The following is an 18896-nucleotide window of genomic DNA, read 5'->3' on the forward strand; positions in this document are numbered from 1 at the left end:
TTTGGGAGCAAGCACAAGCAGATCTGAAACACAAATCCAAAGAAGTGCTGATTCTCAGCAATTATAAAGTTGATAATCTCTCATATTATTAAAACAGCAGAATATCAACAGGCCAACATGTGGCGTAGAGCTAAAGAGAGACTTGGCTGGGCATCTTTAGCTACAGGCAAGCTTGAGGAGATTTTCATTAGCTTGCGCTTCAGTGTTAAGGTGCCACTTAACAAGAATAATAACACACACACACACATGCAGCCCAGATCGAAATACAATTACCAGTATTGCCTTGCTCTTAATGCTAAGCAAGTGTGTATTTATTTATTTTTTTTAGCCCAAGTTGAGTTTATTTTGCCGTTTATCAAGTACTTTCTGCTACAATGATTAATTAATGATTTCAACATTGAAGGTTAGCGATTTGGCAATTTTCTGTCCAAATTATACAAATTGGCTATGACTGTTTGAGCACCAATTTACTGTGGACCACAGACCACAAATTGATCATTTCAGCTGGCACCTTTATTTCCCCAAGAGAAGCATCATGGGAAGATATCCTCCTTTAGCTGCCCTGTAGGGGATTACACAAGTAAACTGCAGCTTTACAGGGACAGAAAAGATCACCCCAGCAACCCCCTTCCTCCCTCTTGCCACCATCCTTTCCGATACCTCTCATTCCTTCGTGCTTCATCACTGTATTGCACAATGCATGCTACTGCCGCAGGTCCCATGTAGGGTTTGTATGTGACCTTTGCCTCACTGTCTTAATGTGCAAGGAGAGGACAGAGAAAGTGCCTGCAGCCTTAACAAAACCAACAAGGAATGATGTCCTACATGGAAAAAAAACGCAATTGTGTCTATGTAGATTTAATCATGCTGGTTGTCAGGTGTGAAGAAGCCTAAACTAAAGCCACTAGAATCAAGCCTGGCTCGATCACTGAGTACATATACAAGTCAAAAACACAAATCCCTCCTTCCTGTTAATAACACTTTTCTTTTTTTTTACTTTTGAGGGGAAAGTATATCAAATCACATTTTTTTATAATAGAGAAGGTAGGCAAGAAGGACAAGTCCTGTACCCTTAATAGTCACATAAGAAAAGGTGAGAAAAGACTGTTGGCCTACGTCACGGAGGCTTTGTCAAACCTGTAGACAATGAAGCAAATGAGGTGAACTGCTGACCGCAACTGAGGATATACGTTGACAGAAGAGAGAATCAGTCTCCTTTCACAAGGAGAATCAGAGTCTCCTTGTGAAAGGGGGATATTTTAACCTACCAAAAAACTCAACAAATCAACCAAAAGAAAAAAACAAAAGTGAAACAAAAAGCAAAACACAACATTACCAAACAGAACAAGGAATGTGATCTTCTGTCTGAAAAAGCTGTGATTTAAGCCACCACCACCTCTTCCTTCCTCCTAATGAAGACTTTTTCACTGCTTTGAAATAGCATGTGAGCTCCTGGTGACAGTATTTCAGTGAACACCTAATGTCTATCTGTGTGACACCAGGAGATTCTGACAAAACAACAGTGTTGGACACCCTAGTAATAAAAATGAAGTGGACTTAGAGACCTCAAGCACACAGTATTCATTGACAATAACTCATTAAGGAAAGACAGTTGTTACTGGGGTAACAACAGTGCATAAAGCAATATATAAGTCTGGAGGCATCCCTTATTTCTTTATATTTTGCTTTCAAATAGCTTTTAAGTAGTCTTGAGCAATACTTCTCCAGGCTTTCTAAAGCTTTTTAAAAGTTTTTCTTTGGAAATTGGCTACTTTTTCACTCATTTCCTGATGTCTCGTTCACCACTCCTGGCTTACAGCTTGGTGTTATCCATGCAAAGCAGGTGGCTGACAATTCTTCCATTCTGTAATCGGTATCCGTAGCGAGTCTTGCCAGGGATCTCACTGATGCCATTCAGACCTATGCAGAACAGCAGCATCTGAACCCCTGTAGTGTAGTTTGCCACATCCTCACTGAGTCTGCCCAATGTGATGTTTGTGTAAAGTTGGTCAGAAGGTTCCTTTGTGAGTGCGCATGCGCCATTAGCGTGCTGCCTGCTGTAACCCCTAATTTCCCTCGGGATGAATAAAGTATTCTGATTCAGATTCTGAGTTCCATATGAGAATGTTTAATATTGTGATTTTTAGGGACACTTGAGCCTTTTTAGGATGCTTAAGCTGAAGTAATTGCAAGCATTTTAGTATGTTTAATGAATTTTACGTTTATGACAGTCATCCAGTTGTTGGAAGACATAATTACAAACTAATCAGTTTTAAATAACCTCAAACAATTACTCACTGTACCTTTAAGTAAAAGTGAAAAACGGCACGCTGTGAAATATACTCAAAAAATGATAATTAAACGTAAATCTTTTATGGTTCTTTTTAACTCCACTTGTCACATGTAATATAATAAAATAATATTATATACAAGGGAATAAAAGCTGTATTTCAACTTAAATTCTAATGAATTCACCCAGTTTTAAGATCTGTTATGTAGAACGTAAGGAGAAAAAAAAACTGAATTAAAAATTTTAGACTTTTTAGTTCCTGTTAAAATTTAATCTTAGATTTAGAGTTTAATTTGTTCCCTCAGTGTTTCCTGTCCTATCGTCATTGTCAGTTCCTCCAGGCTAAGTTCTTTTATATGTCTGTGCATCCCCATTAAGTTACAGTTCTCACTCCTTTATTTTGATAGTTACTTGTCTCTAGTGTTATGTTTAGTTTCACTTCCCCTCGTGGCTCACTTCTCTTAATTACCCTCATCCTTTTAGTCTTTGTCTCAGTGTCCGTTTTCTTTTTCCTTTCTAACTCTTCCCAGTTGGTGTAGTGCTCTGTTTATTTTCTCAGTGGATTTTTGGACATTTCATTGCTGGAATAAAGATCTGTCTTTTGTTCATCTGCAAATTTGTCTGATTTTTCACATCTGCTTTTGTCATGTTTTATGACAGGTTTGTGTGTTTGCTGATATTTGTTGAGCTGTTAGAAATGTTGCATTTCAAATTATCTGCCAATTTAAGTGTTACTCCCTTGATGTTCTCTCATATTCAGTAGTGCTTACCATGCTGAAGTACGGCAACCACAGTGTATTTACAACTGCATCAAAATCTGCTGTTCTCGGTCACTTTGGCCCACGTTAATTTTTGGGTATAATGCAATAAATGATGCATAGATTATATATATATTTTGCCCATTTCCCCTTTTCATGTGCAATAAGCATCTGTGATGGAGATGCCGTAGGGACTGTCTTTATTATTATTCCCTCCGTTTAGGTTTAGATTGTTTTGGGATCTTGAAGGTGTGCAGGGATATGAAATAATAATTCATCTCAGCTTCAACTTTGTTAAAACTAAAGTAACAAGCCTGTTTAAAAAATGTAAGGAGTACGAAATACAGATACACTATATTGCCAAAAGTATTCACTCACCTATCCTAATGATTTAATTCAGGTGTTCCAATCACTGCCATGGCCACAGGTGTATAAAATCAAGCACAAAGGCATTCAGCCTGCTTCTGCAAACATTTGTGAAAGAATGGGTTGCTGTCCAGATCTCACTGAATTCTAACATCATATTATAATCTATGGATTAAGAATGACAAATCACTCAAGTTCACATACATGTGAAGGCAGACGAGGAAATACTTTTGGCAACACAGTGTATTTGTGTAAAAGTGGGAAAAAATGTAGGGAGCAAAAGTAAAAAGTTGACAGAAAATGACATACCGAAATAATTACAAAAACCTGAAAATTCTACTTAAGTACAGTAACAAAGTGCATTTTGTTACTTCCCACCTCAGCTAACCAGCCAGTAAAAGAAAAAAATAAAATAAGGGGGAAAAGACATGTAATGCACAAAGTTACAAAAGGCCACCACCATCTCTTGCCCTAATGCAAACTATTTAAAAAAACCCACACACACATCATCCTTCGTAATGTAACATCTTCACAATCAATGTGCCTAGACATCCGAACCAAAGGATACCTTTTGCATGTCTCCCCATGTGAACACGTTGATTATTTGGAAAGTCGGTGCCAGACAATTTTCTATTTAGTTTGCAAAATGTGTCAACGTGCCCTGCTCTGCACTTTCACTGTGCACTGTTTCTTTGGCTGGCGGCTTTTTTGTGTTTCAAATTTTGTGTTTCATAAGTCCTTTTTACAAAATCTCCATATTAATCTAATTTACTGTCTGAACATTGTAATTTTCCTTGGGGCCATAAGTAGATGATTAAAAATATAAATAAAGTTAGTGGCTGCTTGTTAATTCTTCCTTTAAAGATTCACAAACTATATTTTCACACAACTGTTCTCTGGAGAAGCTGGCTATTTGGGAGGGGTCTGGGCTGGTGGGCTTCTCTTCGGCCTCATGTCTCTACCTTCTCTAGAGTGAAGGGGACCATCTCCTGTGTCTGGGGCCCCATTGCCCATCTGGGGGTATTGGTGCCTACACTTGGGAGTATAAAGTCTGTATGTGGAGAGTGAGTGTGTGCACGACGTGTGTCTCCGTGTGTGGTGTATGTGTGTATGAGGGTGGAAATGCTTGTTTGTCTGTGTGGGCCTGTTTGTCTATGTCTATGTGTTAGGTCAAGTCTTAGACTCCATCTCTCTGTTAGAACATCTCAGGCTTCCCCATGTACGGGGCCTATTTCTCCCCACCACACTTGCTGGTTCCCCCACGTGCCTGGTGCATTGGTAGTTCTCAGTGTCCAGGGCTGGGTACTTGGGTGTGGCTGGGGCATGGTTGTGGCTCCCCACACCTTCTATTAGACACTAACATGGAGAAGCCTTATGAACACGAGTGCTCACACACACACACGTACTTACAGACACACACTATCTTATTCGGCTGCTGCCTCTAAAAATATCGTGTATTATTAGTACTGTGTACTGTTCAGTAACATTGTCACTGTTCATGCATATGTTGGTTGCTGCTGTGGTTTTCTCAGCAGGTGTTGAATCAGATTCCCAGTCCCCCACCCCCACTCTCTCTCCTGCTGTTAACTTTCTCCCAACTCTTCACTTTCTTTCTTCTTTTTCTTTCACGTCCCCCAGTCTTGTCCAGTGTGGGTTTAATAACTAAAAATAACAAATCCTAATGAAGTCCTAATAAAATATGACTATCAAGTGGACCATTATATCAAATGCTGTAATGCGCCACTTGTGAAAGTAAATCTTTTTGGCCTTCAGACAACAATTTTGCTACCGGACAGAGAAAAAAAAAAAGATTAATAAACTACATCAAAAATGCAATTCTTCTACAAAGTATTTGACATTGCTATTCAAACAAAACAAATACTCTGCCAAGCTGTAATATGCGCTGGGGATTGGAGGTTATGGGCTGTGCTATGACTATGAGTTAAACATCCATTAAAATAGACGGATTTCCTGCAATTTTCCAGGGACCAGAAAAGCAGTTCGTTAAGTAGACAGCTCGGAGAGTAGAGTGTCGGCTCGTGACTGACTGCAGTGGATCCTCGCTCTCCGTGTGCCGTGCATCACTCTGTTTGATGTAGAGAACAAGCCTCATTCAGCAGTTTGCTAAATAATTAAAGGTGCATTTCATTTCTCAGCCTACCCCTTTTTCATTAAGTCAGACTGAAAGAGAAGCTGAAATCTGTGACAATTTACTAGTTTATATTAAAAATGTAAAGCCTGCAAACTAAATTACTTTTGAAATATAATTACTTTTGTATAATCACATTGCTGCACATATTTTAAACTGTTTGTTACTGCAAATTTTAATTACGTCCTAATTATATTTATTTAAAATTTGCATTTTAATCTGTCTGTAGAATGTAGGTAAAAGTGACTTTGCATTGTTGCAGAAATATTGTTATTTTGTGCACAAATAATTCAAATAACAGTCGAAATGCGGAGGAGTATTTCATGTGTATTCCGTAAAATGCTTTGGATGAAAGAAGCTGGTTGTACTTTGTCCCATGGTCTAGACACAAACATTTGTCCCCTTCAAAATGCACTTTTGAATCAGTTCAATCAGCAGCTCAGCCATCTATCAAACCAGCAGTAAACTGATGTAGCCACAACACCGGCTCATTTCAAGAGGTCTGGAGAAAATCAAGTTAGAGACCACTGAATAGGTGGGCTTTGTGGGGCATGAGGCTCTATTTGGATTGGCTGCAAGTTTTGGAAAAGTTTCTGGGAAACACTTGCAAAGGATTCTTCTTTGGTTTGGTATTGGACTGGACAGGGCAAGTTCTCAATTATTACAATGCAATCTGCAGTACTGTACACAGTCTGCCAATGCCAATGTGACTCAAAAAGCAGGTGAAAACTTTAAATCAAGGCTGGATTTCTTCAGCTTGTAGTTTGCTTGTTACAGCACATGCAGAGCAGCCCGTGTCACCTTCACACAGAAAATCAAAAGCTTTGTTTTCCAAGCATAGTTGACAGTGGTAATTATGTTTTATAACCAGATTTTTAATGATAAGAATTTACAATCAGGCCATCATAACAAAAATGATGGGATACAATATTAATGAGGAGCTGAAAATAAATTAAATTAATAATTCTTTAAATCACATTGGGGAAACAGGGAAAAAAAAGCTGTGCTAAGATCTCAGTCATGAGAAATGAATCATTGCAGATCAAGTGCATAAGAAGGTTTTATGCAATATTAATGACCAGCTCAACACCTGAAAATATTAAAACACCTGTAATATAAGCTCAGCTATAGAGTGAAGAGCTAGTTTCTCTCCATACTCAACCTATCAAAATCTTTTCAACTTCTTATGCTTCTTATGGAGTTGTGTCTAAATTTGATGGACATATCAAATATTGACTTTTAACAACTACTGTTTATTTATAGTTCTTACAACTAAAAAGTACAAAACAAGAAAGACCTGATGAAAAACCTGATTTGTCACATCTAGCACATATGGGTTGCATAATGCACTTGGGTAATCATGTTTAGACAAAGTGTAAAAAGTGACAACCATGAGAGCAATGAGAATGATGTCGCTTTCATCAAAGCGATTGCTGAATTATTCAATCAACTTAATGAAAGTTCATTAAAAATGCAGGTCTTTGACATAGTGCCGCCTTTTGACAGACGTAGCTCAGCCAAATTAACCGTGAAAAGGTCCTTTGAAATAGTGAGAGGTCCTTCATTATTCAGGATCTCTAGGGTTGCTATTTGAAAAAAAAAAAATTAAAAAAAGAATTACCAAGTTTAAGTGAGGAACATATTAAGTCATGTCATGGTCTAATCTTAAAAATACTAAAGAAAATCAAATCTGCTCTAGGGCATTTTGTCATGACATTTGAAAACAAGCTCAAACAAGACACGGATAATGCCTTTATACTTTTTTGTCTGTAAGATGCGTTTTGAAATATAATTCAACCTTGTTTTAAAATTGACTTATTATGGGCTTAATTTTACAGTCCAAATGAACATTTCCTACTCAAGAGTAAATTTGATTTACTAAGAAACAACCAATGACCCATATCCTAGACATGGAAACATAAAGTTTTAAATATCTTTATTTATTCCATCAATTTGGAATCACAACTTAGACTGAACTAAAGCCATAACATAAAGCAGACCTTCCAATGCACTATTATGTCTTTGGGAAATTAGCAATGGGCGGACAAATTGCAGATAGATTCAATGGGGGTGGAACTGATGCTAGAAGCATTACAAATACAGGCGCGCACAGACGCAGCGGCCCGGAGCTCCTACACTTTTGCACTTTTGGTGGTACTGTGTATTATTTCACACAGTCTGGGGTTACTTCAATACAACAGAGATGATCTACTACAACTAAGCCGTGGAGATCTTCAACTAACATCCGAGTATCTCATCCCCCCGGAGATCGTTAAGCAACCCCCGGGGCTACCCGCAACAGCAAGCCGCAGGAGGAGACGTTGCGAGCGGAGGCAGAAGAGAGGCAAGCGGGGAGGCCTGTGGGCACGGCTAAAGACTAGTCCGTTTAAACCACCACTCCCGATCATATTCCTCTCCAACGCCCGTTCAATCCGTTACAAACTGGATGAAATACGACTGCAGATCGCCACTCGACGGACTTTTAATAACTGTTCGTGCATGATTTTCACTGAAACCTGGCTGGACAGCGCCATTCCCGATGCGGCTATCGATCTAGCAGGCCGCACCGCCTATCGAGCCGACAGGTCTGCGGACTCGGGTAAGAAGACTGGCGGGGGGCTGTGCATCTATATTAACAACCTTTGGTGCACGAACGTCACGGTAACGGAAAAACTGTGCAGTACAGAGGTAGAACTGTTGGTGTTAAAGTGCCGTCCATTCTATCTCCCTCGGGAATTTTCTGCCGTTTACATCTGCGCTGTTTACATTCCACCAGATGCTAATGCTAAGCTAGCGTTAGCACAATTGAGCAGCAGCATCAATAACAGCCTGGTAGCACACCCGGACAGTGTCTTTATTGCGGCTGGGGATTTTAACCACGCGGACCTGAAATCTGTACTTCACAATTTCCACCGTAATGTGAAGTGTGCTACCAGAGGAGATAGAACGTTGGACCAGGTGTACACCAACATGGCGAATGCGTACAGAGCCCAGGCTTATCCCCACCTGGGTCTGTCAGACCATCTCTCCCTTCTGCTACACCCAATATACACACAAAAGATCAAGAGCACTGGGATTACAACCAAAACCGTGAGAACATGGCCGCAGGATGCTATTCCGATGCTTCAGGACTGTTTCCACTGCACAGACTGGGATGTATTCAAGGTGCAGGACACTGACAATCGTGTCGCATTGGACAGTTACACCTCCACTGTCTTGGACTACATCTGTTTCTGTGTGGACAATGTAACAACTTGGAAACGATTCCGTGTGTTCCCTAATAATCCACCCTGGATGACACACGGAGTTCAACAACTTATTCGAACAAGGAACAACGCTTTCAAATCCGGGGACCAGGAGGCATACAGTGCTGCCAGGGCCAACCTGAGAAGAGGCATCAAGACTGCCAAGCAGCAGCACAGGAGGCGTATCGAGGCCAGGTTTGAGAACAACACAAACCCAAGGCAGGTCTGGGAGGGCATCAGGGCTATCACGGACTACAAAAGAAGAACACCATCACCCTCAGCCGACAGTTCTACTCTGGCTGAGGATCTAAATCTCTTTTATGCCCGTTTTGACAGGGAGAACACCGACCCTGTCCTGTCCCCTCTCCCCTCAACCGACCCTGCTCCGGTCCTGAGCACTCATGAGCTGAGGCGTGTGTTCCGGAGCATTAACACCAGGAAGGCGGCCGGGCCGGATGGAGTGCTGGGCCGGGTGCTAAAAGACTGTGCTGCGGACCTGGCGGACGTCTTCACCTCTATATATAACACCTCGTTGTCCTGTTCACTGGTACCATCCTGTTTCAAAGCAGCAACCATCGTTCCCATCCCAAAACAGTCAAATGTCACATGTCCGAACGATTTCAGACCTGTGGCACTCACCCCCATTCCCGCCAAATGCCTGGAGAGACTGGTCATTAAACACATCAGAGCTGCTTTTCCACCATCCCTGGACTCGCACCAGTTTGCATACAGGGAGAACCGGTCAACCGAGGATGCGATCGCCACAGTGCTGCACACATTACTGAAGCACTTGGAACACAGGAACACCTATGCACGGCTCCTCTTTGTAGGCTACAGCTCGGCTTTTAATACCATCCGGCCATACAAACTCCGTCCCAAACTCCACCAACTGGGACTTAACTCCTCTCTGTGCAACTGGATTGTGGACTTCCTCACTAACCGTAGACAGAGTGTCAGAGTGGGTAAGAACACCTCTTCCACCCTTGTGGTCAACACCGGTGCCCCTCAGGGGTGTGTTCTGAGCCCTCTGCTATACACTCTCTTCACCCATGACTGTATTTCCTCCTGCGCGTCCAATCTCATTGTTAAGTTTGCAGATGACACTACAGTGCTCGGACTTATATCCAACAATGATGAGACAAACTATAGGACAGAGGTGCAACAACTAGAGTCATGGTGCCACGACAATAACTTGGTCTTAAACACCAAAAAGACCAAGGAGATCATTGTAGATTTCCGGAAGAGGGGTCATAACAACCATCTGCCTCTCTTCATTGGCAGTGAGGCGGTGGAGAGGGTGAGCAGTTTTAAATTCTTGGGGGTAACTGTGACCGAGGACCTGTCCTGGGGTAACCATATCACCTCAGTTGTACGGAAGGCCCAACAGCGCCTCTACTACCTGAGGAGACTGCGGAGCGCACACATTCCCAGATCTCTGATGTTGAACTTCTACAACTGTGCCATCAGCAGCGTTCTGACGTATGGATTTCTAGTGTGGTTCCCCAGCTGCACCAAGGCCGATCAGCAAGCACTCCAGCGGGTGGTGAAAGAAGCTGGCAGAATTATTGGAACAAGTCTGCCAGAGATCAGTAATATCTTCCCCACTCGCTGTCTGAGGAGGGTGCACAGTATCCTGCGGGACCAACATCACCCTGCGTGCCACCTTTTCCATCTGCTGCCCTCAGGGAGAAGGTACAGGTCTATACAGGCCAGAACATCCAGACTGGCCAACAGCCTGTATCCACAGGCTGTGAGGCTCCTGAACTCTCTGCCCCCCTCTCACGGACAATAACCATATCCAACTTCTTAATAGCAATGAACTGGTCTGCATTGGTGCATCATATCTTTATTCTCTTCCCCCTCCTGCCCCCCCCCCCCCTCTTTCTTAAATAGATAACTATCATATCTGATATCATATCTCACAGTACAATAATATTGAATGGGTTGCATTGTTGTATTTTGTCATGTTTCTCAGGTCTTTGTCTGAATTTCTACGAACATTATTGCTAAGGATTGTCTTATTGCATTGGAGTCACACTGGGTTAAATATGTACACTTGGGTTTTAAGGGGTATTTATTATTTTCTTCTTTTTTGGGGGGTTGTATGGAAGCCCCAAACGCAATTTCATTGTTCTTGACAATGACAATAAATAAAATAATAAATAAATAAATAAATAAATAAATAAATAAATAAATAAATAAATCTTGCTGGACTTTTAGCATCGTTTTAGCAACCTGTCACAAAGACATAAAACATCTTTTTTTGGTTGAATCTATGAACAGTTGAGTTATTAAAAAGTAGAAAAAAATCCAGCAAAGACCTGTCCCAGGGCCTAAGAGACGCATCGGGTCATTCCGATGATCTATCTACTGTTTGCCAAAGCCTCATCAAGAATGGCCTTAATGGGAGGATTGTCACGGCTTGTGTGTTTGTGGTGTGGACCCAAAAGCAGACACAGGAGAGGGAATAAGGTATAGCAAAAGTCAACCCTTTTATTGAGATTGATATCCAAAACAGAAAACAAGGCAAGTTGGGGGGAAAAACGAAACCAAAACCTAAACTCAAATAACCTAAACGCAACATGAAAACTATGATATGGAACGTGACGTGAATCTGAACAGGCACATGCAAAAACTATAACCAGAAACATTGACATCAACATGGACATGGACCTGAACAGAAGCATGAAAATGATCCTGAGACAATCCAGTAATAAACAGAGAGAGACAGAGGACTTAAATACAGAGAAGGGAAGTAGAAACACCTGGAGGAAACACAGCTGACACAAATGAACCTGAACACCACAGGGGAAGCAAAACAAAACATACTGAACATGGAACATGAGACTCTTCAAAATAAAGCAGGAAAGATAATGGGATGTAGACCAATGTTCCCTCTAAGCTGCACGTGTGCACAAATGCGCACTGCTGGCACGGTCTCTGCGCACAGAAAATCTGCGTTGCGCACAAAAAAAAGAAATCTAACCTGAATTGAAATTAAAATTAATACTTTAACAATTCTGTTTTGCAGTGTTAGTCAGTAAGTGACTGGCTGATCCCGTAGAACGATTCCACCTTATCCCATAGTCCAGCCAATGATGCGATTCACATTTGTATATACGCAGCTAATCAACGTCGTTGACAGGCTATGACAGCGTCCTTAGCATTTCAGCTAGCAAATTTTCAAAATTGGAGTTCATGTTATTTTTACTTCCAATAGTGTTAACATACTACACAGGTCATGAACAAGATTTTTTTTTTCAATTTTCATTGAAAGTGGGCTAAAGCAGTTATTTAAAAGTAGTCTAACATAAATGTAAATGCTGTAATTTGATTATTTTAATAAACCATGTAACTTTGATGGATTCGATGCTGGCGTGACCACAGTGCACACGTCTACTGTTGCTCAAAGTGGTCCAAGGGACCGCTCAGGGAGTTTGTGTGTTCACTCAGACACATGAAAAATTAGAGGGAACATCGATGTAGACATGACAACACAGAACACAAAGACATAGACACATGACATATTGGAAAAACATGGAACACAAGGAGAACCTACATAGACAAAGAGGCATAGAAGAAATGTAAACCAGATTTAAAACTCAACCAAGACAAACTAATAACAATACTAGAACTTAACATATCTCAAGTAATACAAAATAACTCAATTACACCCTTAACTTAAGAATAACACCTGAATTTAACATTAATTTTAATATAGGAAAACGACCATACAAGATAAACTCAAAAACACTGAGTCACCGACCCAGCCCCTGACAAGGGTAGATGTCAAGAAGTAATTCTTAGGGAAGGAAAACAGGGAGAACATGGATAGGTATTACAAATGTTTATTAAAAAAATGACTTAAAAAAACAAACAAGAAAGGTCTTATTTAGTGATTAATGCAAATACATTTTCATCAGTATGCCTGGAGGAGGTCAGGAGAGTGCTACAAATTTGAGTGCCTACAGATATCTGCAAAACACAGTGGATGATATGTCTGGTTGGGGCTGATTTTCACTCTGTGGTGTTGGGGATTTTGTCAAAAATTGATGAACACAGAAGTACTGTCAGATTCCATCTTTAAAGTGTTTAATTACTAATGTCACCATGATGATCCCAAACATAATGCCAATTTACTCAAAGTACCTGGATAGAGAAAAAACAAACAAACATAAACTGTCACGCTAACTGGCCATGCAATTTGACAATGACCCCAACGACGTGAACAAATCTACAATTGGTTGGCTGAAAAAAAGAGGAAGAATCAGGCAGTTCCAATGGACCAGCCAAAGCCCGACCCAACTGAAATGTTTCGTATAAACAAATGCCTACAAACCTTGATGAACAACATCATAAAGAAGAAGGGACCAACATTTGTACACAACAATGACCGAGATTGATAAAGCTGTCCATAAAATGTTTTAGTTTTGCAAACTACTGCATCATTGGGCATACTTAAGTTTTCACAGGACAGCACAGAGTCCTACAGAAACTTTTTCACATGACTCTATAGATGTTTTCAACCTGTGTTACTCTGTCTAATGACCATACAAGTAACCAACATTCAACATGCATTTCCTGGGAAAAGAGAGATTTATGGAGTTAATTTGCAGCTGCTGCTGAACCTCAAGGAACCCTGCTGCACCATACTGCCGATCCAATTAAAAAGTTGTAATTATGATGACCAACATATGGGTTCAAAAGAATGCATAAGCCCATGTGGTGTAAGTGTTGATGTGTGAGCACATAGAGTCTCTGGGAGTCTTGTGGAGTTCCAAACCTTGAGGCAATGCAGGTAATATCTCAGTTTTTTGCACTGAAGGTAATATCTTAGTTGTAGTCTGATATCAGTATCTCAATGCTTTCTTCATCAACTGAGCAGACATAAACACATGGCTTGTGAAATTATTTATACTAAAAAATAAGCAGTTTACGACTGCACATTGTCTAAATAATTATATAACAACAAAATGAACTTGACTCTCTTTCTCATCTCATCTTGTAGATTGTTCACTGTCAGAAAACTGAATGCTAAGCTCTGAACCTGTGACCTGGTTACATCACAGTCTATCCAACTGAAATGTAAAGAATGACACTTGAACAGTCTTTCAATATGTTAAATATGTGTCTGAAAAAAAATGCACTTCTTGGACTATAGTGTGACACCTCAACAAAATAATCCCACACATGTTGTTATGCCTTGAATGTCATAATAAGTTTCATGTAAGGTGAATTTGGTGTAGCAAATCCACAGACATCAGACAGGTTTAAAGCATGCATGCATAAAAGGGTTATATTTTCACTTTCTGTCTTAAAATACATGCAACCCAATGCACTGCATGACTTTTTATTTTACTTTACTGTTTTTCAGAGTAAAATCAAGCATCCTGTTACCCTTTAAATGTAGGTGTTATTAACATATTTTTCCCCTTTCTAATCTGTTTTTTATTAGATTACTGGGTCAACAGCCTATTTATGACCTTTTTACATTACAATAACATTTAGTCACATGGACCAAAACAATAGTGTCTACTCTTCCTAATGAAAATCTCAGTATATGAATCAACCCACGTTGATTAACCTTAGAGCTGTCCATTTGTGTGCCAATGACATTTCACATGTTTCTTTGAGATTTACTCTTCATCTGGTTCAAGAAGTGCCCATATTCTGGCACCTTCTGCACTCTTTTCTGCAGAACCCATATGCTCTAGTACAGTCTATCCTGTCTGAATGATAATTAAGCATCTTTACACATCTGAGAAGAGGTTGTTGGAAGCTAACCTCTTCTGTGACAAGGTCCAAGGCTGTATGCTTATTTTTCCAATCTGCAGTCCACCTACAGTGGATGGCCAAAATAACAGGAAAAAGCTTGCAATAAAATGCAATCCCAAGCAATGCTATAAGCTATGGCCACAAAAATCTCATCACATTTTTCTGACACAGTCTCAATAAAATCTAAAACCTGCTTGTTATTGTAATGCTGCTGTATGTGCTAAATGTTAAGCCTGTTTTCCACCTTGTGGTCGAATCCTCTTCCATATATCTTACAAATGTTCTTAGACATATTTACATAAGCACGGGAGACTGGTTTTATTCTAGTGTTTCATCTGGACTTGAATTCATGCCGATATGCGGTGGCTGGCATTCTGAAAAAGCCCCTCAGTGAATGATTATTGTCCATAGTGAGGCGAATTTTAATTTAGTTTGCTTTGCAAAACAGCACCAGAGAGATTTCCACTGTTCAATTAGATACTTCACACCTCTCAAAGAAAAGGAAGGATTCAGGAAACAAGGGACCTAAATTGTAAAGGGAAGATTTCAGATTTATTTTGTGATTTATGCAGCGTAGCGGGATACCGGCAGGTTTATGTGGTTTACATATTAATGAAAGATTTTCCAGATTGTAAGGCTTATGAGCACCGGGTGTATCTCCTCACAACTTCTAGACATTTTTAGTGTTACCAGATTATGTCAGAGTTTCAATATTTGTAGAAGTTTGTCTTTTGTTTTGTTTTGTTTTAATATAGATATATTTAAATAAGGAGAGATTACTTGGAAGAACTGAACATGATTTATTGAGGTAGAGAAAATAATGTATTTGTCGATTACACTCCGATGAACCAGAAGAGAGTCCCGGCAGTGACTAGATTTAGGACAGGACCCCCCAGAATCTAGAAACAGGTGGTGGTGAAGATGAAGGCTGAGGCTTGAATAGAGCTCTGTCTGAGGTGTCTAAAGGTTGAAATGGGGTGAAGGTGGATTGCATGAAAGAAGTTTGAAAGTGGGAATGACAGAGAGCACAGATTTAACCATGTGAAGCAGAGGCTGATTGGCTCAAAGAAGGCATGTATGAAGAGGACTGGAGTAGAGTAATGAAGTCAGTATTGAGATTAAGGGGAAAGTGGTATTCATGTAAAGAACAGAAAAGCACTCAAACTCCCAGGAAGGCCGGCAGATGAGATCTTCCTTACTACTCTTACACATGAGCTTCATATAAACCAGCCATGTGAATTGGTCTTGAAAATAGGCGGGGAAATATAAAGCTAATGAACATTTGTCATGCAAAAAATAAATAAATAAATAAATAATAATGCTGTCATAAAATTAGATGTCAATGAAACCAAAGACAGCAGACTTGATGTTTAGGCTATCTAAAAAGTAACTTCACCTGAGGTGTCATGTATTTCAGAGAAATCAGTGTAAATAGCAATTGAGAGATCACACACAAAATATGCGTGGCATCTCTTTTATGTGAGATTTATAGCCGACACTCCTTCAAGTATAACATGACATGAAACACCACTTTCAGTTTAAATAAATCCAAAAATGCTTTTCTGTTATCAATATTCAGACACCAAACAAGCCATACCTGTCAACGCACAAAACAAGTGACAAGTCTTCACAACAAGCAACAATTGTGCAGAAGACTGGAGATCATAAAGGTGCTCTGTTCCCTTGGAGGAATTTATAGCTCAATAGGGCAGGGAGCTTGCAGCAAGGCAATTTCCTGGCTCCACCAAAATGGTTCGAGACACGGGTGTTAAAGCACCTGTGGGGGGAAATTCGGCCCATCACCAAAATCTCATTAGCTACAGCACTGCATGTTGGCATTACAATGAAATGGCAGATACTTCCATTTTAATTATTCAGTGTTTGCAATAAAGTTCTTTAGTATGTCCAGCGAGGAAGATCATAGAGCTTAAATGAGCTGAGCAAGTATTGAAAGAAAGTGTATTGCAATAGCATGGTTGCTTTTTATTTTGTGTAAAACGCTCAGTACAGCAAGGTTGAGCAATAAAGTAATATACCTAATGATTGATGTGGGGGCTGTGGTGTATTTTGTTATTATTTTGCTGATACACAATAGATTTTATAGATATGACCAATTTTCTTTTTTATTCAATTCACTTCAAAAGTAGCTGAAAACGTATCTAGTATATCATATATTATTAATTTACTGTCATTGTCTTTTGACATTTTGCGGGTTGAGAGGTCACATAAATTGCAGTGTTTTTGTTTATAGGTTGACCACCTCACCTTTTTGGTCCAAACTCAGCTTAAACTTCACTTATCTGAACAACAACTTAGTTGTGATTCTCCTTGTGCTCCAACATAGCCTTTAAGGAACTTTGCAACTCCTGAGTTTTGTTGGTAAAATCTCTAAACTCAGTTTCAGTGTTGGGGTCCTGAATTTTTGAGTCTTCCTCTTTCTCATTGATGACCTTTAACCACCCAACATCTATGAAAAGAATAAAAAGGAATAAAGAATAAAAGAGATGCTTACACCATTGCCAAACCCCAGTCAGTCTTTTTTTTTTTAAATAAAAAAAAATTTATTCATATAAATTGCTGCTATAATAATTAAGAGGATTAATTTGATTTAATTAAATTGCAATTTTTTTTGTTTTGTTTTGTTTGAGGTTTTTTTGTTTTTTATTCAGGAATAATAATAATAATAATAATAATAATATTATATATTATATATATATTATTATTATTATTATTATTTAATGACAACAGTGCACTGAAAGCAACTAAAAACATTTAGAATATGTATAAATAAGTGGACTTTCTTTGGACACAGGCTGGTACACGAGTTGAGTGTGTTGAGTAGAGGATGCACCCTACTCCTTCATTGTGGTTGTTGGAAATCCAAAATAACAAAGGTCACACAAAATTTCAAATGAAATCCAAAGCATGAGGTAAATCCAGGAACACTAGGCAATAAATAGGAATTAATCGAAGGCAGAAGCATGCAGGAGTAGACACGATAACACAGCAAAAAACAAAGGAATATAGAGCTACTATAGTGGTAATATGGAAAGTACTTGTAAGATTTAAAAATAATACACAAACTCAAGGAAGAGACTTAAATATAATCCAATGACATGGGGGAAAGCAAACACAAAAGAAAACCCAGAAGCATCCAAATATAACAACAACACTACATCATTGCAAAGGCAAAAAAAAACCTCATGCACAAATCAAATATAGGACAGCACAAGAAAATAAAAATACATGAGCGATCATTACAAGACTTATGAACACCGTCTTTGTTTGTGATTAATAATGCTGAAATCTTTGAGTTTTAGGATTGGGCAAAGATTTTCACGGACACTTTCAGATCTGCTTACTGTAGGTGATTACATACATCTTTTCAAACAGTATGAACAAAAGCCCAAGATGCTTGTGTAGTTGGAGGACTTTTTTTTTTTTTTACATCTAATTATTGCATCTTCACTCTGAGAGTGTAGTCGGTAGTCATAATACATAAATTATAAATAATAAAACTTGCAACACCTAAAAAGTTTTTAGCCAAGGAAAGTGGAAAAAAGAAAGGAAAAATATTTGTTGAGTAACCTGAGGCCTTTTCTATTTTGAGAACTTTGTTCCTGACCTGAAATCCAACACTTTCAGTCAGCCCATATAAAATAACTTCATCCTAACTTATTATTACTATGAGAAGCACAATTAAGAAGTACTACCTTAGGATTTTGCAGTAACTACAAGAAGCAGTGACTGTGTCACCTTTTTTTGTGTCCTAAGAGGGATAGTGTGCCTCTCTATATCTTTTTTTTTTACAAACATCTCTCTGTTAAAAAACCAAAGACATAACATTGTGAAAACTTGTAACACGTGTTACATGGATAACAGCATATTTCACATGGTGATATAATTGGAAAAAAGACTTTATATTTACAACATTCATCAAACAGCAAACACAATCGACTTGTTTTCAGCTGTTTCGCCAAAACCACTGAAACACTTTGCTTTCCTTTATTTTTTTCTTACCATTCAAGTGTTGCATAAGAAGAACCCACTCGGGTCACCATGCTCCAGCCTCTGCAGCCTTCACACAGAGAGGCTGCTGCCCTTGGCTCACACCTCCATCAATAATTACTCGGCTTTAAAGCTTACTTTTGGAAAGCTGTGGTCTGTTGTTAATTTCCTTCTGCATGAGAAGCATGTCAGTGGGTACCCTGTGGTGTAATTCACTGCAATGAGGTGATTTTCAGACTAAGACTAATATGGGGTTGGGCAGGGTGAAGGTTTAGGAGAGGACAGTGATGACACATCAAAAAAGG

The sequence above is a fragment of the Astatotilapia calliptera genome, chromosome 9 (genome assembly GCF_964374335.1).
Source record: "Astatotilapia calliptera chromosome 9, fAstCal68.1, whole genome shotgun sequence".
In the NCBI taxonomy this organism is placed as follows: Eukaryota; Metazoa; Chordata; class Actinopteri; order Cichliformes; family Cichlidae; genus Astatotilapia; species Astatotilapia calliptera.